This window comes from Acanthopagrus latus, chromosome 24, assembly GCF_904848185.1.
Source record: "Acanthopagrus latus isolate v.2019 chromosome 24, fAcaLat1.1, whole genome shotgun sequence".
In the NCBI taxonomy this organism is placed as follows: Eukaryota; Metazoa; Chordata; class Actinopteri; order Spariformes; family Sparidae; genus Acanthopagrus; species Acanthopagrus latus.
Window position 1 is genome coordinate 3,402,173 of NC_051062.1, and position 25,369 is coordinate 3,427,541.

Genomic DNA, 25,369 nt, shown 5'->3' on the forward strand with positions numbered 1-25,369 from the left:
TTAAAATGGTTGCAGATAAACAAATCAGTGCAGCTTTAAACTTTCCTTGAAAGTCCTTTTTAAACCCGTCTGATTGGTTGGGTGCCTCACTGACCTGTGATCTGCTGATCTTAAGGTCTTTCCGCAGATTATCCACAGGGTTAAAGACCAGGCTTTAACTTGTCAAAGGCCTGACAGTGTTATATTGGTTTTGAACTCGGTTTGTTTCAGCATAAGAAGTTCAAAAGGGTGAAGTGTGTAAGAAACAGTGAGTATCAGTCAGGTCCAGTAGCTCAGACTGGTCAGCAGTTGTGAGGTTGCAGGTTTGATTCTTATAATACTTTGTGGGTTCAAACCCTGGGTAGTTCATGTGATATTTAAACCTGATGTCCAAAACAAAGAGTGAACTCCTCTCAGACACAAACATTTATCCCCAACTCATTAGCTCAGGAAGATAAAGTGTTCTTTTGAAGACTGAAGGTTGTGGGTTCAAACCCTGACAGAGTTTTGAAGGCTGATGTCCACCTGCCAAGATCCTGACTCTTTATGAAGTCGCTGCTCAGAAGGAGTGAAAACCTCTGAGAGAGGCTGTAATTGTTACTTCTAGTTAGCTCAGCAGCGTAAAACCAGGCTTGGAAGTTTTGAGGTCGTGGGTTTGACTCTTGATTGGTTGATAGGAGCCTGGTCAGCAGTTGTGAGTTTGGGTTTCATTCTTATAAAAGTTTGAAGTACTGACTGCCGAGCACTTCAACTTCTCTGGCCACGTTTCATTCTGTACTTGAAACTTTTATAAGAATGAAACCCAAACTTAATCAGGACTCGAACCCACAACCTCAGAACTGCTGGCCAGGCTCATATTAGCCTGAGCTACTGGACCTGACTGATAATCACTGTTTCTTTAACATTCGAATCCTTTGTGTGGCCTTTGAATTTACCTATCCAAAGGAAGAAGTGAAAAGCCTGCAGACGCGCAGGTGAAGACTGTCAGGTCAGATAGCGCAGCGTGTTAGAAGCTTGGTTAGAGATTCGGAGCATGTTGGTTCGAATCCTTTGTGTGGCTTTTGAAGTTACTTATCCTAAGGAAGAGGTGAAAAGCCTGCAGACGCGCAGGTGAAGACTGTCAGGTCAGATAGCGCAGCGTGTTAGAGGCTTGGTTAGAAGTTTGGAGCATGTTGGTTCGAATCCTTTGTGTGGCTTTTGAAGTTACTTATCTTAAGGAAGAGGTGAAAAGCCTGCAGACGCGCAGGTGATGACTGTCAGGTCAGATAGCGCAGCGTGTTAGAAGCTTGGTTAGAGATTCGGAGCATGTTGGTTCAAATCCTTTGTGTGGCTTTTGAAGTTACTTATCCTAAGGAAGAGGTGAAAAGCCTGCAGACGCGCAGGTGAAGACTGTCAGGTCAGATAGCGCAGCGTGTTAGGAGCTTGGTTAGAGATTCGGAGCATGTTGGTTCGAATCCTTTGTGGGCCTTTTAAAGGCCAACACCGAAACTGAAAACTAAAAAGCGCTCGGAGAGAAGGTTTGAGTGTGAAGGGGACTCGGTGGCGCGGTGGGTTTGTTCGTGACCGTTGAAGGTACCAGGGGCGTAAGCACCTGGTTCGAATCCCGCCCGTCGCCAGTACCTGGAACAAAGGAACAATCCCGCAGTAGTGGGGTCGGGGAGGAGGAGCGTTCCTCCCCGGCCTTTCGGAGAGATGTACGGGGCGGGTTATGGTACAGAAAACTAGAAAAGGCTGAAGTCTTGCGGCGGCGGGCGAGTGGAGGCGGCGGCGGCGGGCGAGTGGAGGCGGCGGCGGCGGGCGAGTGGAGGCGGCGGCGGCGGTCGAGTGGAGGCGGCGGCGGCGGGCGAGTGGAGGCGGCGGCGGCGGGCGAGTGGAGGCGGCGGCGGCGGCGGAGCAAAAATGTTGGAAAAATTACTTGATTCCTTTGTATGTATGTTCCTGTAAGGGTTAGGCTTTTGTCATATAGGCTGGAAGGTGTGGATTGGTATGTTTTGGTGTGTAGGTCAGAGAATTATGTATGTTAGGATTTTGTGGGTTTATGGTTTGGTTTTTAGTTTTTCTATCTTTGTAATTTATGTTTTGTACTTTAATCTGTATATTTTTAGAAAAGATTAAACTGCCTCCAAGGTTTTTGAATAAGTAACAGGAATGCAAATGTGTGTTATTGGGCAGCTGACCTAACTACTTGTAGTCAAGTAACATTGGAACAAAGACACTGTTTGATTCACCTTTATTGGGACAGGAACTAGAGTTCACACAGTTCATGATACCTCCTCTGTACTCTGTGTTGTTCCTCCAGTCTGATAAGTCAATCTCAGCTGTTCCAGCTATGACCAGCTCCAGCTCCCTGGCATCAAACACAGACACCAGCCTGGCATCCACCACCTCCTGCAGTACATTCAAAGAGGCCACAAGTTATGTGAAGTGGTCAACTTGCAGTAGAGTTCATATGGAATATTTAACAGTGACATACTCCATGAAAGAAGATTACAAAAATATGATCATGTTTACACAACACTGAATGTTAGAAAAAAGTTTCAATAGGCTACTATTGTAAATATGCAGCATGTATGTGTTTTTTAATGATTATTATTACTATTGTTGTGCATATTTACATAGAGTTCCATATATTGGTAGCTGTAAAGCCTTGTAAAAATCCATAGGTAAGAATGTAAGCTAAGTTGTTTTTGGTGGCTGTGGGTTTGTGAAGTGTCTTGTCATGTGTGTGAGTGTGTAAATGAGAGGCATTAACCTGCAGCACTTTGTAGAAGGAGCTTTGTAAAGTTCGGTCCACTGACTGGGGCAGAGCTGGCGCATCCAAATATGGTGGCGAAGTCGAAGTCGTATCTGTGAAAAGCACAAGAGATGAAACATGCAAACTTTGACAGTTTGAAACTCTGAATTTGAGAAAAAGTCAAGCAAATATTAATCAGGACTGAAAATAATCATTACCTGCAGCCTTTGAATGTTTGTTCCTGAATGTGAATCGTTATTATGATAATTTGAAATAACTGGCCTTCATATATAACAGGGTTAATGATCTTGATTGCCTCTTTGCCTCATTAAAAAATTGAAGATTTTTTTTTTTTTTGCATTAAAGCCATAAATCTATTGTCCCCAGATTGAGTTAACTGTTGTGTAGAAAATATATCTATACAAGTGTCAGTCGTTCATGTGTTGGTGTGAACACTCTGAGTCACCCAGCTGATGAGAGTTTAGTAGTTTGTCTTTGTGAACATGCAAGAGTGCATTTAATCATACATGATGCTGTGACGTTCAATGGCCATTACAACGGGGTGCATGTCTCTGTGTGTGTGTGTGTGTGTAAACACAGCGGGTATGGGGCTCGATTATACTAGTGTGTAAGCAAGGAGCATTTCGGTGACGAAGTGTATGAAACGTGTGTAGAGAGTTTGAGCATGAAGTGAGTCGTGCTGCCCGCTGTGTGTGTGTGTGTGTGTGTGTGTGTGTATGTGCAGCAAGTTGTTGAAGCTAGCACTGCGTTAGCTTCCGAGAAGCAGGTACGTTTGTTCCGCTAATGTGCGCTAAACACAGCGCAGTTGTAACCGTAGTTTCCATGTTGGCCACGAAGCATAACTATGCGTATACAGTTCCACATTTCCCCTGAAACAACAGGACGTGTCATTCTTACCTTGTTTACGTTGGTTTGGAAGTCCAGCTGTGCGACGGACGTGTCGCTGTTGTGACGTCATGTGGTCAGGTGACGTGAACCCCTGTGATTTGAAGCGAAAACAGCAGTTTATTGTTTTCAGTTTGTTTTATGAAGCGTGTTATTTCTGTTTAACTGAAAAAAACAGGTTTAAACTAGAAATGACGGTTTTCCATTAGACCTTTATGTAAAAGTCAACTTTTCTGTGCACTATCAATAAATGACTAATAATTTAAAATGGATTGTATTGGAAAGAAACGATAATTTCCTCGTTTCCAGCATATGCATACGTTTAAATATACTGTACCACTTACTGACAGTGAGCGCTAGGTGGCGCAATGATTGATGGGAGTGTAACGTGAAATCCTCATGATGAGAGTGTTACTGTTCAGATATGTGCCACCGGTTACCTTGGTGGCCACAGCTTTTCTTAACTGTAGCATCTCCTCGTAAAAAGATTTGAGGGTCTAATGGGAGATGCACTCCTAGAAGTTCCGTGATGATATCAGAAAAGTCATACCAGAATGTGTCAGGTTTTGTATATAACCAAGTGCAGTGGACAATATTTCGGTGGACTTCATGCCATGTTTTAATGATATGACTGAAAGAGATCCTGCAGCCTTGGTTAAATATTAATTTGATCATTTGTTTAATACACAGTCGCTTTTCAGTGTGTCAAGCTCTCATTCTCCCTCAGTCTGCAAAACTTGTCATTATAGGACTACTTTGTTGTCAATAAAAATGAGTTATTTTGCACAGAACAACTGTGAATATCACTACAAGTGGCTAAAGAAAAAGGTCCAAAGAAGTTGATGTCCAGGAAGCTGAATGGGTCAGTGCACTGTGATGAAGCTGGAAGAATGAGGGTTTGATTGTTGGGTCAGTCTTAGTTTTGAAAAGCACTCTTGAAATAACAGGCAAAAGCTTGTGACCCTTTATAAACTTACTGTTTGGAAGAATGTGTGACAACCTGTGAGAGACAGTTTGGTTGTTGGCTCCTGTCAGCTCAGCAGGGTGAATGCAGGGTTTGAAGTTTTGAGGTGGTGGGTTTGAGAAAGAAACAAATGGCATCATTCAGATCCAGTAGCTCGGGCTGATAGGAGCCTGGTTAGCAGGTCTGAGGTTGCAGGTTCAATCCCTGGGTAGCTGAGGTGATTTTTAAAGTTTATGACGAAAACAAAGAGTGAAATCCTCTCCGAAAGAGAAGGTTCTCAGGAAGATAAAGTGCTGCTGTGAAGACTGAAAGTGGTGGGTTCGATTCTTGATTAATTTTGGAGTGTTGAGGTTGAAAAGAGTGAAATGTGAAAGAAACAGTGAGCATCAGACAGATCCAGTAGCTCAGGCTGATAGGAGCCTGGTTCGCAGGTCTGAGGTTGCAGGTTCCATCCCTGGGTAGTTCATGTGATTTTTAAAGTTTATGTCCAAAACAAAGAGTGAAATCCTCTCCGAAAGAAAAGTTTGTCCCCAACTGATTAGCTCAGGAAGATAAAGCGCTGCTGTGAAGACTGAAAGTGGTGGGTTTGATTTTTGATTAATTTTGGAGTGTTGAGGTTGAAAAGAGTGAAATGTGAAAGAAAGAGTGCGTATCAGACAGATCCAGTAGCTCAGGCTGATAGGAGCCTGGTGAGCAGTTGTGAGGTCGTGGGTTCGAGTCCCGATGAAGTTTGTGTTTGATTCTTATAAAAGTCCTAAGTTTGAAGTACGTAATGAAAAGCGCCCAGAGAAGTAGTTGAAGTGTCTGGCGGACTGGTGGCGCGGTGGGTCTCAGGCGTGTTTGTAGCGCGAATAGGTGCTCGCACGGGGTTCGATTCCTGCCCAAGCTGGTCTGCGGGGCCTTGGGGGGGAGCGGTGTCTCCTCCCCGGGCTTTCTGAGAGATGGAAGCAGGGGGTTATGGAAAAATGAGCTGCGAGTGAGTAACCTTTTATTGCTGCGTGAGGATGTGACAGATTTTTGACATGTGAGGCAGGATGAAGACCCCAGCCGAGCTTCCTTCCATCCATCCATCCATCCATCCATCCACCATTCCATGGCGTCATGTTTCAAGCAATCTTTATTTGTCGTTTCATAATCGGCAAGAAAAGTCGTCTGATGACAGTTTCCAGCTTGAGCAGGTCTAAGGCAAAGTCGTTGATGACTTGCTGTGCAGAGAGCGCCATTTCCCTGGTGAGCAGCAGCTGGTGACAGAGGAGAGAAGAAACAGGGTCAATGGTTGTTGTGCGTGTGAAGTGGTAAACTTGAATGTGTGTATAATAACCAGATCTTGACATGTAAATGTGACGTGTGTGGGAATAAAAAACCCCAACATCGTTTTTATAAACAGTGAGGAGTTTTGATCTTGTAAGTAGTGATAATAACAATCATGACAAGATATTCTGCAAATGAAGATAAGAAGCTGCTACTGGCAGCGAGCTGCTTTCTTTTCTAGTAGCATGTACATTTACGTTCCAGTAAGAGATTGCACTTTGTGCATTGAAAGCACATATATGAACAGAACAGTCTGTTTTGTATAGCTACCTCTGTAACACAGGAAGCACAGATTTTTATTTTTCTTCTATTTTATGTATTATTTTTTACATAAGTTGTAGCATATTCCTTTTGTGAAGCTACAGAAGTTGTTTGACTCATCAATGTTTTGTAAGGTTGAGCCATGTGTTTATTAAGGTGTGAAATCAAACAAGATGAGAAGTTAAATATTGCCAGTACTTTTCTGCATTTCTTTACTTGTCTGCATATTCTTGACCTACTCACTAAATACTTAATTGATCCCTGATGGGAAATTCCGTGCCATTCAGATTCAGATTCATTTATTGTTAAGTTAGTTGACCATATTCAAAGTTAAATGAAATGAACCAAGTTGACGGTGTGGTAGACAGGATGTGGTTATTACAGAGACAGATTAAATATTTCATCATCACAGTAACAGAGTTCCATACATTGTCAGCTGTAAAAAGCCCTCCTGAGGTTTGGTGCAGACGTGTATACTGAAGATATGAGGAGTAGTTAAGGTTTCCAATCATCAGAGAAGGTTACAGACGTTGTTTTTGGTTCCCAAATATGTTGTTTAAGTGTGTGAATGTGTGAATGAGACGCATTAACTTGTTGCACGTTCATTGACTTGTATTAGTTGACAGGGCAGAGCTGCAACATCCAATATGGCGGCGCCGTGGACGCGTCGCAGCAACGGGCTAAGAAGCTAGCTGAAGATAAAATGACAGATGTATGAAGCAGGGTCCTTACTTGTCGAGCAGAGAAGCCGCTGAGTCGGTACGAATGGCGCAGCTCCCTGAAGCTCCGACATGCCGCTCGTCAGTCTTGTTATTTTGTTGTCTCGGTCTGAGATTGAATGAGTCGCCATTGTTTACAATTTGAGCGTGAGCTTGTAACTACGTGAGCAGGTGAGGGCAGGCAGTGCGCCTGCGCGGGGGAGAGGCACTGGCGAGTAGGCAGGGCGTGAGGGGCGTATGCACGCGCATGATTGTGACTTGTCGGACACTGTCCCTTTGGCTGTGACTGAGCTGTGATGAGCCTGGAGTCTGTGTGCCTTTTGAAGACGGCTCTTGAAATAAAAGAGTGAAAGGCAGGTTGAGGTATCTGACGAGCTGGTCTGGAGGCTGCTGGTTTGAGTCGTGACTCTTTATAAAGTTGGTGCTCAGAATAGTTAGAGAGTGTTTGCTCCTGTCATCCTGTTAGCTCAGCAGGGTGAAAGTAGGGTTTGAAGTTTTGAGGTGGTGAGTTCAAATCTTGATTGAAATGTGTAGCAGGGTGACGCCCTGATACAACCAACTGCTGTTGAACCGATGTTTTGGCCGGGAAATGATCTGATGGAGACGCAGACGGACGAAGCGAGACGGCCTGGACACAAACTGAGGTTCAGGTTCAGACACCTGATGTCGACGTAGCTCAGTGTGTTGGACTGTCATGAAGTTTGAGATTGTCAGTTTAATCCTTGAGTCAGTCTGAATTTTGAAGACAGCTCTTCTAATGAATGTCAATGTCTCCTGTCATCCTGTTAGCTCAGCAGGGTGAAAGTAGGGTTTGAAGTTTTGAGGTGGTGAGTTCAAATCTTGATTGAAATTTGGGGGTTGAAAAAAGTGAAATGTGACAGAAACAAAAAGCATGAGTCAGATCCAGTAGCTCAGGCTGCTAGCAGCCTGCTCAGTAGTTCTGAGGTGGCAGGTTCGATTCTTCTAATAGTCTGGAGGTTGTGGGTTCAAAGCCTGGATAGTTGAGGTGATTTTTAAATCTGCTGTCCAAAACAAAGAGTGAAATCCTCTCCGAAAGAGCTGTTAATCACCAGCTCACTAGCTCTGTGAAATAAAGAGCTGGTTTGAAGACTGAAGGTTGTGGGTTCAAACCTTGCCTGAGCTTTAAAGGCTGGTGTCTGACTCTTTATGAATCTACTGCTCAGAAGAAGGAGTGCAAACCTCTGAGAGTGTTTGACTGTTGCATCCTGTTAGCTGAGCGGGGTAAAAGCAGGGTTAGAAGTTGTGAGGTCGTGGGTTCAAGTCTTGTTTGGGTTTGATTCTTATAAAAGTCCTAAGTTTGAAGTACGTAATGAAAAGCGCCCAGAGAAGTAGTCGAAGTGTCTGGCGGACTGGTGGCGCGGTGGGTCTCAGGCGTGTTTGTAGCGCGAATAGGTGCTCGCACGGGGTTCGATTCCTGCCCAAGCTGGTCTGCGGGGCCTTGGGGGGGAGCGGTGTCTCCTCCCCGGGCTTTCTGAGAGATGGAAGCAGGGGGTTATGAAAAAATGAAGCACGAGCAGCTGAAGTTTTACTGAAGTGCGAGGATGGGGCAAAGTTGTTGCATTGAGAGGCATGAAACCGGCCCATTATGTCACATCAATCGGCCTTTATTTGTTCATTTGAGAAGCACCGGCAAACGTCATGGGATGCCACCTTCCAGATTACGCAGGGCTAAACCAAAGTGATGAGTTGATGTGCAGAGAGCGCCATGTCCCTCCTGAGCATCACCTGGTGACAGAGGAGAGAAGTTCATATCAGTTCATAACAGTGACATACTCCATAAAAATATGATCATGTATACACAACACTGAATGTTAGAAAAAAGTTTCAATAGGCTACTATTGTAAATATGCAGCATGTATGTGGTTTTAATTATTATTACTATTGTTGTGCATGCTGTTGACTTGACATAGAGTTCCATACATTGGTAGCTGTAAAGCCTTGTAAAAATCCATAGGTAAGAATGTAAGCTAAGTTGTTTTAGGTGGCTGTGGGTTTGTGAAGTGTCTTGTTATGTGTGTGAGTGTGTAAATGAGAGGCATTAACCTGCAGCACTTTGTAGAAGGAGCTTTGTAAAGTTCGGTCCACTGACTGGGGCAGAGCTGCTGCATCCAATATGGCGGCGAAGTCGACGTATCTGTGAAAAGCACAAGAGATGAAACATGCAAACTTTGACAGTTTGAAACTTTGAATTTGAGGAAAGGTAAAGCAAATGTTAATCAGGACTGAAAACAATCATTACCTGCAGCCTTTGAATGTCATGGGATGCCAGTTTCCAGATTGCGCAGGGCTAAACCAAACTGATGAGTTGATCTGCAGAGAGCGCCATTTCCCTGGTGAGCAGCAGCTGGTGACAGAGGAGAGAAGAAACAGGGTGAATGGTTGTTGTGCGTGTGAAGTGGTAAAGTTGTAGTAGAGTGGGAGAAGAAGAGGAAAGGCAACGTGAATAAAAGTTGATGTTTGAGTAGGACACACATGATGTTTAACAGCTGAGCAGCAGCTAATAACCAGATCCTGACATGTAAATGTGACGTGTGTGGGAATTAAAAAGCACCAACGTCCTTTTTCTAAACAGTGAGGAGTTTTGATCATCTAAGTACTGATAATAACAATCATGACATGCTGCAAACCCCGCGATGAAGCCATGATGAAGCCTGCAAATCAGTCTCATCTGCCAAAAAAAGCATAGTAGTTTTAAAACCTTCCAGTTGTATGTATATTAGCAGTGTGTAAATTTACGTTACAGTAAACAGTAACAGTTAGTTTGTGCATTGTAAGCACTTATTTGAAGAGAAGATGTCTGTTTCGTATAGCTGCCTCTGTAAAACAGGAAGCCCAGATTTTATTTTTCTTCTATTTATGTATGAATTTTGACATAAGTTGTAGCATATTCCTTTTGTAAAGCTACAGAAGTATCATCAACGTTTTGTAAGTTTGAGCCATGTGTTTATTAAGATGAGAAGTTAAATACTGGCAGGACTTTGTGTGATGTAGTATGCTTGCTTATCATAGGAAGTAATAAGAAATGCGTCTTTCCATTAAGGTAGTAGCCTGGTGAGAACAGGGTGTTTTTTTTTTCTGTTTATCATCAAACGGCAGTTTTTGCAAGTTCCCCCAATTTCAACGCAACAATTCCCCCCCCCCAAAAAAGAAGGTATACATTAACATTTAATGGGGGGAAAAAAAGTAAATTTGCAGTAGGCTACTGTTCTAACTATGCACCATATGTGTATTTGTTCACTATTATTATCATCATTATTATTATTACTACTACTACTACTTTTCTGCATATCCTTGACCTACTTACTAAATACTTAATTGATCCCTGAAGGGAAAACAAGAAGTAAGAAGCACAGATTTTATTTTTCTTATATTTTACGTATTTTTTATTTTTTTTTTTACATAAGTTGTTGTATATTCCTTTTGTAAAGCTACAGAAGTTGTTTGACTCATCAATGTTTTGTAAGTTTGCGCCATGTGTTTATTGAGGTGTGAAATCAAACAAGATGAGAAGTTAAATATTGCCAGCACTTTGTGTGATGTAGTATGCTTGGTTATCAGAGGAAGTAATAAGAAATGACTCTTTCCATTAAGGTAGTAGCCTGGTGAGAACAGGGTGTTGGGGGAAGCACTTTTTCTCATCAAACCGCAATTTTTGCAAGTTCCCGCAATTTCAACGCATAAAATTGCATAAATATCTGGCATATTCCATCCCATTTTTTTAAGAAAACGTGCAATGAAGTTAATTTTTGTCCGCAACAATCACAAAAAAGTGCGCATTTTTCTGGAAGGAGTACCTGCTTACTGCTGCTAAGTGTAACTGTGCTGCCGTAAACAAATGAGCCCAGTTAGCCAAGCAGCTAGTGCTCAAGGACTGTGCAGTGTTAGCTCGGTTACTGTTACTGCAGCCAGTGAAAAGATGGAAGAGATGAATGACGGCACTTACTTTTTTATTTGCCGGTCATACGAAGCATTTCACTGTGAGTACGTTGGTGGAAACACAGGGAGAGCTGCTAGCTAACTGTATCCATAGGAGAGACACCGGAAGTGTGAAACTGTGATTGGTCAAACGGCCTGAAGTCAATTCAAAAGAGCTTTATTGACATAAACATTGACAGGGGAGCAGTGCGTTGCAAAGCGGGTTATTTTCACAGAAAGCATTTTAATCTCAGGTGTCTGATCACTGAGAATATGACAGTAAAGGTGATGAGACAGATGTGGTCCTAAATAAAAGTCAACAAATTAATCATAATGAAGTCATCATGTGTCTAAATAACATTTCGATTATTTACGTTTTTTCCGATACAAAACGGATTAATTGTAAGTAATTTTGGTAGTTTCTCATTCTTTGGAGATAATTCGTTTTTATGACAAAGTATAAAGATAGATACCAAATTATTCATTTGAAATACTTGGTCATTATTTTGGGGACGTTTCTGATTCTCTTGTAATACAGACTAATTATTTTGTGATGAGTCATTGCTAAGTGATGATGTTTTTTGGGTCAGTTATCACGAAAACATGTTATTTTGGCTCTTTGGCCACCCCACCATCTCGTGCAACCACAGAGAGATGCTGTGATGCTCACAGGTCATCTTTCAATCTGCTATGTATAAAGTCTAGCTGAGCCACAGCTTCGCTTCCTCCTTGATTCCACTGAGCGACAGTGTTTTGTAGCGTGGTACTTCACAGAGCATTTCAGAGATGGAGTGTCAGGCCTTCCTGGTATTGTTGAACTTGTATATTTCGTCATTTTTTTCCTTGCTTTTTGTATTTCTACTCTGGTTGAGTAGGCGAGTACAGGCTACGTAAATTTAAATATGTGACACAAAATGCACAAAATGTAAAGACAAAAATTGAAATGACCTTATAAACTAAACCACCAAGCAATAACACACAAACAAATGTCAGATTGTTGTGGGTTTTGCATTGAGCAGTTTTTGCCACACATTGAATGATTTGTGGTGGTAGCTGTTAAGTAGAGCTTGAGGGAGCCGCTAGCATCGCTCTCAGACCATGTCGTCAATGTGTTTTCATTAGTGAATGTAATAATGTTCCTGTTGATGAGGATATTCCACAACACCTGTTGACCATGTGCATAAAATGAAGTGCCACCTCTTTAAACATGTGACTGTAAAAATACAACATCCTACAAAATACAATGATGAATACAGACAAGTGATTTTCAATTTCATTTCAAATTTTTATTTTCCACATTCATTTCCAAATTCATGTCCAGATTTATGTCCAGATTAATGTCCAGATTCATGTCCAGATTAATGTCCAGATTGAGGTCCAGATTCAGGTCCAGATTCAGGTCCAGATTAATGTCCAGATTCAGGTCCAGATTCAGGTCCAGATTCAGGTCCAAATTGATTTTCAATTTGTATCCTTTTTCTTGTGGGAGCCGGGGGACCCGGAGGAAACCCACGACCCGGATTGAAGGTCGCTGTGGCGTATTTGGGAGCGTCTCCTCAGTTCAGGGGCCGGTGGTGCGTTATCGGTGGACTTCAGGTAGCGACTGTTGCTGCTCCGCTGACTCGTCCTCGTACTCCGTCGGCTGTTCCCCGCACTTCTCCTCACGCCTGGTCCTCACATCATCTGTGGTGTGTTGCTGCCGGACAGCGATCTGTTTGCCGTCTTTTGGCAAAAGGTCTCCGGCTCAACAGCTTGTGTGCGTGAGACTTGACTTGTTTTTTAAGCTCACGCTGCAGAGTGGCGGCCTGCGGTGTGACAGCGATGACAGCAGGTTATATCTCTGGCTGATGTGAGGCAGTGAAACGCTGATCCTATGTGGTTGGAGATGAGCGTTGTTAAAGTCTGCTGTCCGCCGCGGCGTGTTGGCTGCTCGCTCTGCTTGATCTGCAGTGTGACCTCTTCAGACGGCTGAAGTGAAATGATGAGCCAGCCTGAAGCTGTCCCTTTTATACCCTCGCTGACGCGCATCATGGAATGTTCACTTTGATCACTGAAGGTTCCATCTGGTAGGAAATGTTTCCGTTCAGAATCACATTGTGTGATCCACATGAAAATAACATGGCTGCCCAGTGATTAGTGTGAATGCTGCAAGCACAAAATATTCATCTTTTTGAGCCAAAATGCTGAGGCTTTGAAGGCCATTCAACCTATGAGTTTTCAGCTTTTGAAAAGTACAGCTTTTTCTGTCAAATCTGACCATTCATTCCTATAGTTTGTTATGTTTGGCTGATGTGAAGCTGTGAAACGCTGATCTTGTCATGTTGGAGGTGAGCTTGTAAAAGCGTGCTGTCCAACAGTGTGTCAGTGATCTGGTTGGTTGGTTGCTGGCTGTGCTTTCCCTCTTGATCAGTAATTAGTGGAATAAGCAGCGGAAGACAGTGTAAAAAGAGACTTAATAAAGTAAAATGAAGTATCCGACAATGCAGCCATTATGTTTGTAAATGTCCTTCTCCAAAGTGCTGTAAGTTGATGTCTCTGAGACCTGGGTGAGGTTGGAGGAGTACAGAGGCAGATCCCAGAGCAGCAGGGTGAGGTCCTGATACAAGGAGCTGCTGCTAAAGTGATGTTTGTGGCGGGCAGCGATCCAATGGAGACACAGCCGGACTAAGTGAGACGGCCTGGCCACAAAATAAAGTTCAGGTTCAGACACCTGCCGTCCAGGTAGCTCAGTGTGTTGGATCCTTGAGTCAGCGTGAGTTTTGAAGTAAGCTGATGAAATAAACGAGTCAAAGGCAGGACATTCAGGTATGTGATGAACTGGTGTGGAGGTTGTGGGTTTGAATCCTGACTCTTTATGAAGTTGCTGGTCAGAAGGAGTGAAAAGCTCTGAGAGAGGCTGCAATTGTTACTTGTAGTTAGCTTAGCAGGGTAAAAGCAGGGTTGTAAGTTTTGAGGTTGTGGGTTCGATTCTTGATTGAAATTTAAGGTTTGCCATTGAAAAAAGTGACATGTGAAAGAAACAATAAGTATGAGTCAGATGGAGTAGCTGAGGCTGATAGAGGGCTGGTCAGCAGTTCTGAGATCGTAGGTTCGATTCTCCTAATACTGAGTGACGTGTGGTGGTTTTGTGTTGAAACCCTGGGTAGCTGAGGTGATTTTTAAACCTGCTATCCAAAACAAAGAGTGACGTCCTCTGAGAAAGAGAAGTTTCTCCCCAACTCATTAGCTCAGCGAGCTAAAGTGATGGTTTGAAAAGTGAAGGTTGTGGGTTCAAAGCCAGCCAGAGTTTTGAAGGCTGGTGCCAAGATGGTGAGTCTTTATGAAGTGGCTGGTCAGAAGAAGGAGTGAAAAGCTCTGAGAGAGGCTGCAATTGTTAGTTGTAGTTAGCTGAGCAGGGTAAAAGCAGGGTTGGAAGTTTTGAGGTTGTGAGTTCGACTCTTGATTTAGTTTCATGTGTTGAGGTTGAAAAGAGTGAAATGTGAAAGAAACAATGAGCATGAGTCAGATCCAGTAGCTCAGGCTGATAGGAGCCTGGTGAGTAGTTGTGAGGTTGTGAGTTCGAGTCCCGATGAAGTTTGTGTTTGATTCTTATAAAAGTCATAAGTTTGAAGTACGTAATGAAAAGCGCCCAGAGAAGTAGTTGAAGTGTCTGGCGGACTGGTGGCGCGGTGGGTCTCAGGCGTGTTTGTAGCGCGAATAGGTGCTCGCACGGGGTTCGATTCCTGCCCAAGCTGGTCTGCGGGGCCTTGGGGGGGAGCGGTGTCTCCTCCCCGGGCTTTCTGAGAGGTGGAAGCAGGGGGTTATGAAAAAATGAAGCACGAGCAGCTGAAGTTTTACTGAAGTGCGAGGATGGGGCAACGTTTTTAACAGTTGTTGCATTGAGAGGCATGAAACCAGCCCATTATGGCACATCAATCGGCCTTTATTTGTTAATTTGAGAAGCACCGGCAAACGTCATGGGACGCCACCTTCCAGATTGCGCAGGGCTAAACCAAAGTGATGAGTTGATGTGCAGAGAGCGCCATGTCCCTCCTGAGCATCACCTGGTGACAGAGGAGAGAAGTTCATATCAGTTCATAACAGTGACATACTCCATGAAAGAAGATTATAAAAATATGATCATGTATACACAACACTGAATGTTAGAAAAAAGTTTCAATAGGCTACTATTGTAAATATGCAGCATGTATGTGGTTTTAATTATTATTACTATTGTTGTGCATGCTGTTGACTTGACATAGAGTTCCATACATTGGTAGCTGTAAAGCCTTGTAAAAATCCATAGGTAAGAATGTAAGCTAAGTTGTTTTTGGTGGCTGTGGGTTTGTGAAGTGTCTTGTTATGTGTGTGAGTGTGTAAATGAGAGGCATTAACCTGCAGCACTTTGTAGAAGGAGCTTTGTAAAGTTCAGTCCACTGACTGGGGCAGAGCTGCTGCATCCAATATGGCAGCGAAGTCGACATATCTGTGAAAAGCACAAGAGATGAAACATGCAAACTTTGACAGTTTGAAACTTTGAAATTGAGGAAAAGCAGAGATGGAAGCAGGGGGTTATGGAAAAATGAACTGCGAGCGAGTAACCTTTTATTGCCGCGTGAGGATGTGACAGATTTATGACATGTTGTCAGGCGGATGAAGTCCTTGAGTTGTCCTTGAGCGTCCTTCTGTTGCAAGCAATGTCGTCGTCATGTTGCAAGCAATCTTTATTTGTCGTTTCATAATCGGCAAGAAAAGTCGGTTTCCAGTTTCCAGCTTGAGCAGGTCTAAGGCAAAGTCGCTGATGACTTGATGTGCAGCAGCAGCTGGTGACAGAGGAGAGAAGAAACAGGATGAAGGGTTGTTGCGCATGTAAAGTGTTAAACTTGAATGTGTGTATAATAACCAGATCTTGACATGTAAATGTGACGTGTGTGGGAATAAAAAACCCCAACATCGTTTTTATAAACAGTGAGGAGTTTTGATCTTGTAAGTAGTGATAATAACAATCATGACAAGATATTCTGCAAATGAAGATAAGAAGCTGCTACTGGCAGCGAGCTGCTTTCTTTTCTAGTAGCATGTACATTTACGTTCCAGTAAGAGATTGCACTTTGTGCATTGAAAGCACATATATGAACAGAACAGTCTGTTTTGTATAGCTACCTCTGTAACACAGGAAGCACAGATTTTTATTTTTCTTCTATTTTATGTATTATTTTTTACATAAGTTGTAGCATATTCCTTTTGTGAAGCTACAGAAGTTGTTTGACTCATCAATGTTTTGTAAGGTTGAGCCATGTGTTTATTAAGGTGTGAAATCAAACAAGATGAGAAGTTAAATATTGCCAGTACTTTTCTGCATTTCTTTACTTGTCTGCATATTCTTGACCTACTCACTAAATACTTAATTGATCCCTGATGGGAAATTCCGTGCCATTCAGATTCAGATTCATTTATTGTTAAGTTAGTTGACCATATTCAAAGTTAAATGAAATGAACCAAGTTGACGGTGTGGTAGACAGGATGTGGTTATTATAGAGACAGATTAAATATTTCATCATCACAGTAACAGAGTTCCATACATTGTCAGCTGTAAAAAGCCCTCCTGAGGTTTGGTGCAGACGTGTATACTGAAGATATGAGGAGTAGTTAAGGTTTCCAATCATCAGAGAAGGTTATAGACGTTGTTTTTGGTTCCCAAATATGTTGATTAAGTGTGTGAATGTGTGAATGAGACGCATTAACTTGTTGCACGTTCATTGACTTGTATTAGTTGACAGGGCAGAGCTGCCACATCCAATATGGCGGTGCCGTGGACGCGTCGCAGCAACGGGCTAAGAAGCTAGCTGAAGATAAAATGACAGATGTATGAAGCAGGGTCCTTACTTGTCGAGCAGAGAAGCCGCTGAGTCGGTACGAATGGCGCAGCTCCCTGAAGCTCCGACATGCCGCTCGTCAGTCTTGTTATTTTGTTGTCTCGGTCTGAGATTGAATGAGTCGCCATTGTTTACAATTTGAGCGTGAGCTTGTAAGTACGTGAGCAGGTGAGGGCAGGCAGTGCGCCTGCGCGGGGGAGAGGCACTGGCGAGTAGGCAGGGCGTGAGGGGCGTATGCACGCGCATGATTGTGACTTGTCGGACACTGTCCGTTTGGCTGTGACTGAGCTGTGATGAGCCTGGAGTCTGTGTGCCTTTTGAAGACGGCTCTTGAAATAAAAGAGTGAAAGGCAGGTTGAGGTATCTAACGAGCTGGTCTGGAGGCTGCTGGTTTGAGTCGTGACTCTTTATAAAGTTGGTGCTCAGAATAGTTAGAGACTGTTTGCTCCTGTCATCCTGTTAGCTCAGCAGGGTGAAAGTAGGGTTTGAAGTTTTGAGGTGGTGAGTTCAAATCTTGATTGAAATGTGTAGCAGGGTGACGCCCTGATACAACCAACTGCTGTTGAACCGATGTTTTGGCCGGGAAATGATCTGATGGAGACGCAGACGGACGAAGCGAGACGGCCTGGACACAAACTGAGGTTCAGGTTCAGACACCTGATGTCGACGTAGCTCAGTGTGTTGGACTGTCGTGAAGTTTGAGATTGTCAGTTTAATCCTTGAGTCAGTCTGAATTTTGAAGACAGCTCTTCTAATGAATGTCAATGTCTCCTGTCATCCTGTTAGCTCAGCAGGGTGAAAGTAGGGTTTGAAGTTTTGAGGTGGTGAGTTCAAATCTTGATTGAAATTTGGGGGTTGAAAAAAGTGAAATGTGACAGAAACAAAAAGCATGAGTCAGATCCAGTAGCTCAGGCTGCTAGCAGCCTGCTCAGTAGTTCTGAGGTGGCAGGTTCGATTCTTCTAATAGTCTGGAGGTTGTGGGTTCAAAGCCTGGATAGTTGAGGTGATTTTTAAATCTGCTGTCCAAAACAAAGAGTGAAATCCTCTCCGAAAGAGCTGTTAATCACCAGCTCACTAGCTCTGTGAAATAAAGAGCTGGTTTGAAGACTGAAGGTTGTGGGTTCAAACCTTGCCTGAGCTTTAAAGGCTGGTGTCTGACTCTTTATGAATCTACTGCTCAGAAGAAGGAGTGCAAACCTCTGAGAGTGTTTGACTGTTGCATCCTGTTAGCTGAGCGGGGTAAAAGCAGGGTTAGAAGTTGTGAGGTCGTGGGTTCAAGTCTTGTTTGGGTTTGATTCTTATAAAAGTCCTAAGTTTGAAGTACGTAATGAAAAGCGCCCAGAGAAGTAGTTGAAGTGTCTGGCGGACTGGTGGCGCGGTGGGTCTCAGGCGTGTTTGTAGCGCGAATAGGTGCTCGCACGGGGTTCGATTCCTGCCCAAGCTGGTCTGCGGGGCCTTGGGGGGGAGCGGTGTCTCCTCCCCGGGCTTTCTGAGAGATGGAAGCAGGGGGTTATGAAAAAATGAAGCACGAGCAGCTGAAGTTTTACTGAAGTGCGAGGATGGGGCAAAGTTGTTGCATTGAGAGGCATGAAACCGGCCCATTATGTCACATCAATCGGCCTTTATTTGTTCATTTGAGAAGCACCGGCAAACGTCATGGGATGCCACCTTCCAGATTACGCAGGGCTAAACCAAAGTGATGAGTTGATGTGCAGAGAGCGCCATGTCCCTCCTGAGCATCACCTGGTGACAGAGGAGAGAAGTTCATATCAGTTCATAACAGTGACATACTCCATAAAAATATGATCATGTATACACAACACTGAATGTTAGAAAAAAGTTTCAATAGGCTACTATTGTAAATATGCAGCATGTATGTGGTTTTAATTATTATTACTATTGTTGTGCATGCTGTTGACTTGACATAGAGTTCCATACATTGGTAGCTGTAAAGCCTTGTAAAAATCCATAGGTAAGAATGTAAGCTAAGTTGTTTTTGGTGGCTGTGGGTTTGTGAAGTGTCTTGTTATGTGTGTGAGTGTGTAAATGAGAGGCATTAACCTGCAGCACTTTGTAGAAGGAGCTTTGTAAAGTTCAGTCCACTGACTGGGGCAGAGCTGCTGCATCCAATATGGCGGCGAAGTCGACGTATCTGTGAAAAGCACAAGAGATGAAACATGCAAACTTTGACAGTTTGAAACTTTGAAATTGAGGAAAAGTAATGCAAATATTAATCAGGACTGAAAATAATCATTGTCGTTTCATAATCTGCAAGAAAAGTCGGTTTCCAGTTTCCAGCTTGAGCAGGTCTAAGGCAAAGTCGCTGATGACTTGATGTGCAGCAGCAGCTGGTGACAGAGGAGAGAAGAAACAGGATGAAGGGTTGTGCATGTAAAGTGTTAAACTTGAATGTGTGTATAATAACCAGATCTTGATGTGCAAATGTGACGTGTGTGGGAATAAAAAACCCCAACATTGTTTTTATAAACAGTGAGGAGTTTTGATCTTGTAAGTAGTGATAATAACAATCATGACATGATATTCTGCAAATGAAGATAAGAAGCTGCTACTGGCAGTGAGCTGCTTTCTTCCACATTTTTTCATTTCCATTCAGATTCATTCATTGTGAAGTTAGTTGACCATATTCAAAGTTAAATGAAATGAACCAAGTTGACGGTGTGGTAGACAGGATGTGGTTATTATAGAGACAGATTCAATATTTCATCATCACAGTAACAGTTACAACCATTGTCAGCTGTAAAAAGCCCTCCTGAGGTTTGGTGCAGACGTGTATCCCTAAGTGTCCCGACGTCGTTTTCACGGTGCTGAGTGAGTGTCCCCAGCTGCATGTCCGATGTGAAGACATATGGTCCGGGGATGGTGTTCCCGCTGGAGCTCTCGCCTGTTCCACACTTCCCAAGAAGCGTGATCCTCGAGGGATCTGTGAAGGTGACAAATGCAAAGATTTTAGTCCACAATAGTTTTTCCCCCTTGTTTGAATAAGTGCAGCCAAATGGCCATCTCTGATGACCCAATTAGGATATGAAAAAAAAACACCATAGTCCAAGGATATTTGATTATTTGAGGCTCATCCTCATAATCGGGTCAGATAAATTGGCCAAGATTGTTCAACTTCCACTTGTATGGTTTCGTTGTTGTAAGTTATCTGCTGACACGTACCCAGATGAGTCAATATAAGGTTATATCTGCAATAAGCTGATAACATTTTAGTGGTGCAATCTGTAAGAATTGGCCACCTGTACAGCTGAAAAACAAATGGGGGGCAGTGTATCACTGGAGTACGTGCTTACTACTGCTAAGTGCAGCTGCCCTTAAGCAGTCCCTCCAGAAAAATGCGATGGCATAATTCAATGCATAATCAGCCAAAGTCCGCATATTGATGCGGGGGCTGCATTTTTTTTTCAAATACGGCGCAGTTTTGCTGCATAAATTTCCGATTTCCGCGCAAAATATACAAGTCTTGCATGATTTCATAATCCCCGCATTTTCGTTGCAAAAAAGTCACCTATATGTTAGCGGAAAGTTGAAAAATGTTGCGTTTACTTCACGCAAGAGCAGCCATTTTTCCCCTGTTGCCACGGGAACGCTATGATGTGACGTAATTACGCGCCGTGAAGCTGCATCAAAAAGCTGCAAAGCCCGCCATGAAGCCCGCAAATCAGTCTCATTTGCCAACAAAAAATCATAGTAGTTTTAAAAACCTTACAGTAATAAGTATATTAGTAGTATGTACATGTACGTTTCAGTAAGAGATTGCACTTGAGATTGTACTGGAAGCACTTATTTGAACAGAAGACGTCTGTTTTGTATAGCTACCTCTGTAAAACAGGAAGCACAGATTTTATTTTTCTTCTATTTTATGTATTATTTTTTATATAAGTTGTAGCATATTACTTTTGTAAAGCTACAGACGTTGTTTGACTCATCAATGTTTTGTAAGTTTGCGCCATGTGTTTATTGAGGTGTGAAATCAAACAAGATGAGAAGTTAAATATTGCCAGCACTTTGTGTGATGTAGTATGCTTGGTTATCAGAGGAAGTAATAAGAAATGACTCTTTCCATTAAGGTAGTAGCCTGGTGAGAACAGGGTGTTGGGGGAAGCACTTTTTCTCATTAAACCGCAATTTTTGCAAGTTCCCGCAATTTCAACGCATAAAATTGCATAAATATCTGGCATATTCCATCGCATTTTTTTAAGAAAACGTGCCGCACAATGAAGTTAATTTTTGTCCGCAACAATCACAAAAAAGTGCGCATTTTTCTGGAAGGAGTACCTGCTTACTGCTGCTAAGTGTAACTGTGCTGCCGTAAACAAATGAGCCCAGTTAGCCAAGCAGCTAGTGCTCAAGGACTGTGCAGTGTTAGCTCGGTTACTGTTACTGCAGCCAGTGAAAAGATGGAAGAGATGAATGACGGCACTTACTTTTTTATTTGCCGGTCATACGAAGCATTTCACTGTGAGTACGTTGGTGGAAACACAGGGAGAGCTGCTAGCTAACTGTATCCATAGGAGAGACACCGGAAGTGTGAAACTGTGATTGGTCAAACGGCCTGAAGTCAATTCAAAAGAGCTTTATTGACATAACAAACATTGACAGGGGAGCAGTGCGTTGCAAAGCGGGTTATTTTCACAGAAAGCATTTTAATCTCAGGTGTCTGATCACTGAGAATATGACAGTAGAGGTGATGAGACAGATGTGGTCCTAAATAAAAGTCAACAAATTAATCATAATGAAGTCATCATGTGTCTAAATAACATTTCGATTATTTACGTTTTTTCCGATAAAAAACGGATTAATTGTAAGTAATTTTGGTAGTTTCTCATTCTTTGGAGATAATTCGTTTTTATGACAAAGTATAAAGATAGATACCAAATTATTCATTTGAAATACTTGGTCATTATTTTGAGGACGTCTCTGATTCTCTTGTAATACAGACTAATTATTTTGTGATAAGTCATTTTTTCGTGATGAGTCATTGCTAAGTGATGATGTTTTTTGGGTCAGTTATCACGAAAACATGTTATTTTGGCTCTTTGGCCACCCCACCATCTCGTGCAACCACAGAGAGATGCTGTGATGCTCACAGGTCATCTTTCAATCTGCTATGTATAAAGTCTAGCTGAGCCACAGCTTCGCTTCCTCCTTGATTCCACTGAGCGACAGTGTTTTGTAGCGTGGTACTTCACAGAGCATTTCAGAGATGGAGTGTCAGGCCTTCCTGGTGTTGTTGAACTTGTATATTTCGTCATTTTTTTCTTGCTTTTTGTATTTCTACTCTGGTTGAGTAGGCGAGTACAGGCTACGTAAATTTAAATATGTGACACAAAATACACAAAATGTAAAGACAAAAATTGAAATGACCTTATAAACTAAACCACCAAGCAATAACACACAAACAAATGTCAGATTGTTGTGGGTTTTGCATTGAGCAGTTTTTGCCACACATTGAATGATTTGTGGTGGTAGCTGTTAAGTAGAGCTTGAGGGAGCCGCTAGCATCGCTCTCAGACCATGTCGTCAATGTGTTTTCATTAGTGAATGTAATAATGTTCCTGTTGATGAGGATATTCCACAACACCTGTTGACCATGTGCATAAAATGAAGTGCCACCTCTTTAAACATGTGACTGTAAAAATACAACATCCTACAAAATACAATGATGAATACAGACAAGTGATTTTCAATTTCATTTCAAATTTTTATTTTCCACATTCATTTCCAAATTCATGTCCAGATTCATGTCCAGATTAATGTCCAGATTCATGTCCAGATTAATGTCCAGATTAATGTCCAGATTCATGTCCAAATTCACGTCCAGATTGAGGTCCAGATTAATGTCCAGATTGAGGTCCAGATTCAGGTCCAGATTAATGTCCAGATTCAGGTCCAGATTAATGTCCAGATTCAGGTCCAGATTCAGGTCCAGATTAATTTCCAAATTGATTTTCAATTTGTATCCTTGTTCTTGTGGGAGCCGGGGGACCCGGAGGAAACCCACGACCCGGATTGAAGGTCGCTGTGGCGTATTTGGGAGCGTCTCCTCAGTTCAGGGGCCGGTGGTGCGTTATCGGTGGACTTCAGGTAGCGACTGTTGCTGCTCCGCTGACTCGTCCTCGTACTCCGTCGGCTGTTCCCCGCACTTCTCCTCACGCCTGGTCCTCACATCATCTGTGGTGTGTTGCTGCCGGACAGCGATCTGTTTGCCGTCTTTTGGCAAAAGGTCTCCGGCTCAACAGCTTGTGTGCGTGAGACTTGACTTGTTTTTTAAGCTCACGCTGCAGAGTGGCGGCCTGCGGTGTGACAGCGATGACAGCAGGTTATATCTCTGGCTGATGTGAGGCAGTGAAACGCTGATCCTATGTGGTTGGAGATGAGCGTTGTTAAAGTCTGCTGTCCGCCGCGGCGTGTTGGCTGCTCGCTCTGCTTGATCAGCAGTGTGACCTCTTCAGACGGCTGAAGTGAAATGATGAGCCAGCCTGAAGCTGTCCCTTTTATACCCTCGCTGACGCGCATCATGGAATTTTCACTTTGATCACTTAAGGTTCCATCTGGTAGGAAATGTTTCCGTTCAGAATCACATTGTGTGATCCACATGAAAATAACATGGCTGCCCAGTGATTAGTGTGAATGCTGCAAGCACAAAATATTCATCTTTTTGAGCCAAAATGCTGAGGCTTTGAAGGCCATTCAACCTATGACTTTTCAGCTTTTGAAAAGTACAGCTTTTTCTGTCAAATCTGACCATTCATTCCTATAGTTTGTTATGTTTGGCTGATGTGAAGCTGTGAAACGCTGATCTTGTCATGTTGGAGGTGAGCTTGTAAAAGCGTGCTGTCCAACAGTGTGTCAGTGATCTGGTTGGTTGGTTGCTGGCTGTGCTTTCCCTCTTGATCAGTAATTAGTGGAATAAGCAGCGGAAGACAGTGTAAAAAGAGACTTAATAAAGTAAAATGAAGTATCCGACAATGCAGCCATTGTGTTTGTAAATGTCCTTCTCCAAAGTGCTGTAAGTTGATGTCTCTGAGACCTGGGTGAGGTTGGAGGAGTACAGAGGCAGATCCCAGAGCAGCAGGGTGAGGTCCTGATACAAGGAGCTGCTGCTAAAGTGATGTTTGTGGCGGGCAGCGATCCAATGGAGACACAGCCGGACTAAGTGAGACGGCCTGGCCACAAAATAAAGTTCAGGTTCAGACACCTGCCGTCCAGGTAGCTCAGTGTGTTGGATCCTTGAGTCAGCGTGAGTTTTGAAGTAAGCTGATGAAATAAACGAGTCAAAGGCAGGACATTCAGGTATGTGATGAACTGGTGTGGAGGTTGTGGGTTTGAATCCTGACTCTTTATGAAGTTGCTGGTCAGAAGGAGTGAAAAGCTCTGAGAGAGGCTGCAATTGTTACTTGTAGTTAGCTTAGCAGGGTAAAAGCAGGGTTGTAAGTTTTGAGGTTGTGGGTTCGATTCTTGATTGAAATTTAAGGTTTGCCATTGAAAAAAGTGACATGTGAAAGAAACAATAAGTATGAGTCAGATGGAGTAGCTGAGGCTGATAGAGGGCTGGTCAGCAGTTCTGAGATCGCAGGTTCGATTCTCCTAATACTGAGTGACGTGTGGTGGTTTTGTGTTGAAACCCTGGGTAGCTGAGGTGATTTTTAAACCTGCTATCCAAAACAAAGAGTGACCTCCTCTGAGAAAGAGAAGTTTCTCCCCAACTCATTAGCTCAGCGAGCTAAAGTGATGGTTTGAAAAGTGAAGGTTGTGGGTTCAAAGCCAGCCAGAGTTTTGAAGGCTGGTGCCAAGATGGTGAGTCTTTATGAAGTGGCTGGTCAGAAGAAGGAGTGAAAAGCTCTGAGAGAGGCTGCAATTGTTAGTTGTAGTTAGCTGAGCAGGGTAAAAGCAGGGTTGGAAGTTTTGAGGTTGTGAGTTCGACTCTTGATTTATTTTCATGTGTTGAGGTTGAAAAGAGTGAAATGTGAAAGAAACAATGAGCATGAGTCAGATCCAGTAGCTCAGGCTGATAGGAGCCTGGTGAGCAGTTGTGAGGTCATGGGTTCGAGTCCTGATTAAGTTTGTGTTTGATTCTTATAAAAGTCCTAAGTTTGAAGTACGTAATGAAAAGCGCCCAGAGAAGTAGTTGAAGTGTCTGGCGGACTGGTGGCGCGGTGGGTCTCAGGCGTGTTTGTAGCGCGAATAGGTGCTCGCACGGGGTTCGATTCCTGCCCAAGCTGGTCTGCGGGGCCTTGGGGGGGAGCGGTGTCTCCTCCCCGGGCTTTCTGAGAGGTGGAAGCAGGGGGTTATGAAAAAATGAAGCACGAGCAGCTGAAGTTTTACTGAAGTGCGAGGATGGGGCAACGTTTTTAACAGTTGTTGCATTGAGAGGCATGAAACCAGCCCATTATGTCACATCAATCGGCCTTTATTTGCTAATTTGAGAAGCACCGGCAAACGTCATGGGACGCCACCTTCCAGATTGCGCAGGGCTAAACCAAAGTGATGAGTTGATGTGCAGAGAGCGCCATGTCCCTCCTGAGCATCACCTGGTGACAGAGGAGAGAAGTTCATATCAGTTCATAACAGTGACATACTCCATGAAAGAAGATTATAAAAATATGATCATGTATACACAACACTGAATGTTAGAAAAAAGTTTCAATAGGCTACTATTGTAAATATGCAGCATGTATGTGGT

The 25,369-nt window shown here is 43.1% G+C and overlaps 1 protein-coding gene across 8 annotated transcripts in view; it reads right to left on the reverse strand.

The window, feature by feature from the left end:
• The window catches only part of LOC119015057 (probable ribonuclease ZC3H12C), a 47,832-nt gene that overhangs the window by 2,583 nt on the left and 19,880 nt on the right, over window positions 1-25,369 (reverse strand). For 2 of the 8 annotated variants that reach the window (XM_037090661.1, XM_037090660.1), the window contains exons 8-10: window positions 18,727-18,817; window positions 16,676-18,408; window positions 12,072-14,853 (exon numbers count right to left, since the gene is read on the reverse strand). The gene's annotated coding sequence lies outside the window, so the exon portion shown is untranslated. Of the gene's footprint in view, window positions 1-2,207; window positions 2,365-2,731; window positions 2,827-3,631; window positions 3,714-4,596; window positions 5,825-6,887; window positions 8,621-8,938; window positions 9,030-9,134; window positions 9,240-10,838; window positions 14,854-15,184; window positions 15,276-15,391; window positions 15,478-16,675; window positions 18,409-18,726; window positions 19,014-19,411; window positions 19,607-21,110; window positions 21,252-22,464; window positions 25,218-25,369 lie in introns of those variants that run through there. The other 6 variants (XR_005073163.1, XR_005073164.1, XR_005073165.1 and 3 more) reach the window with 6 other exon arrangements.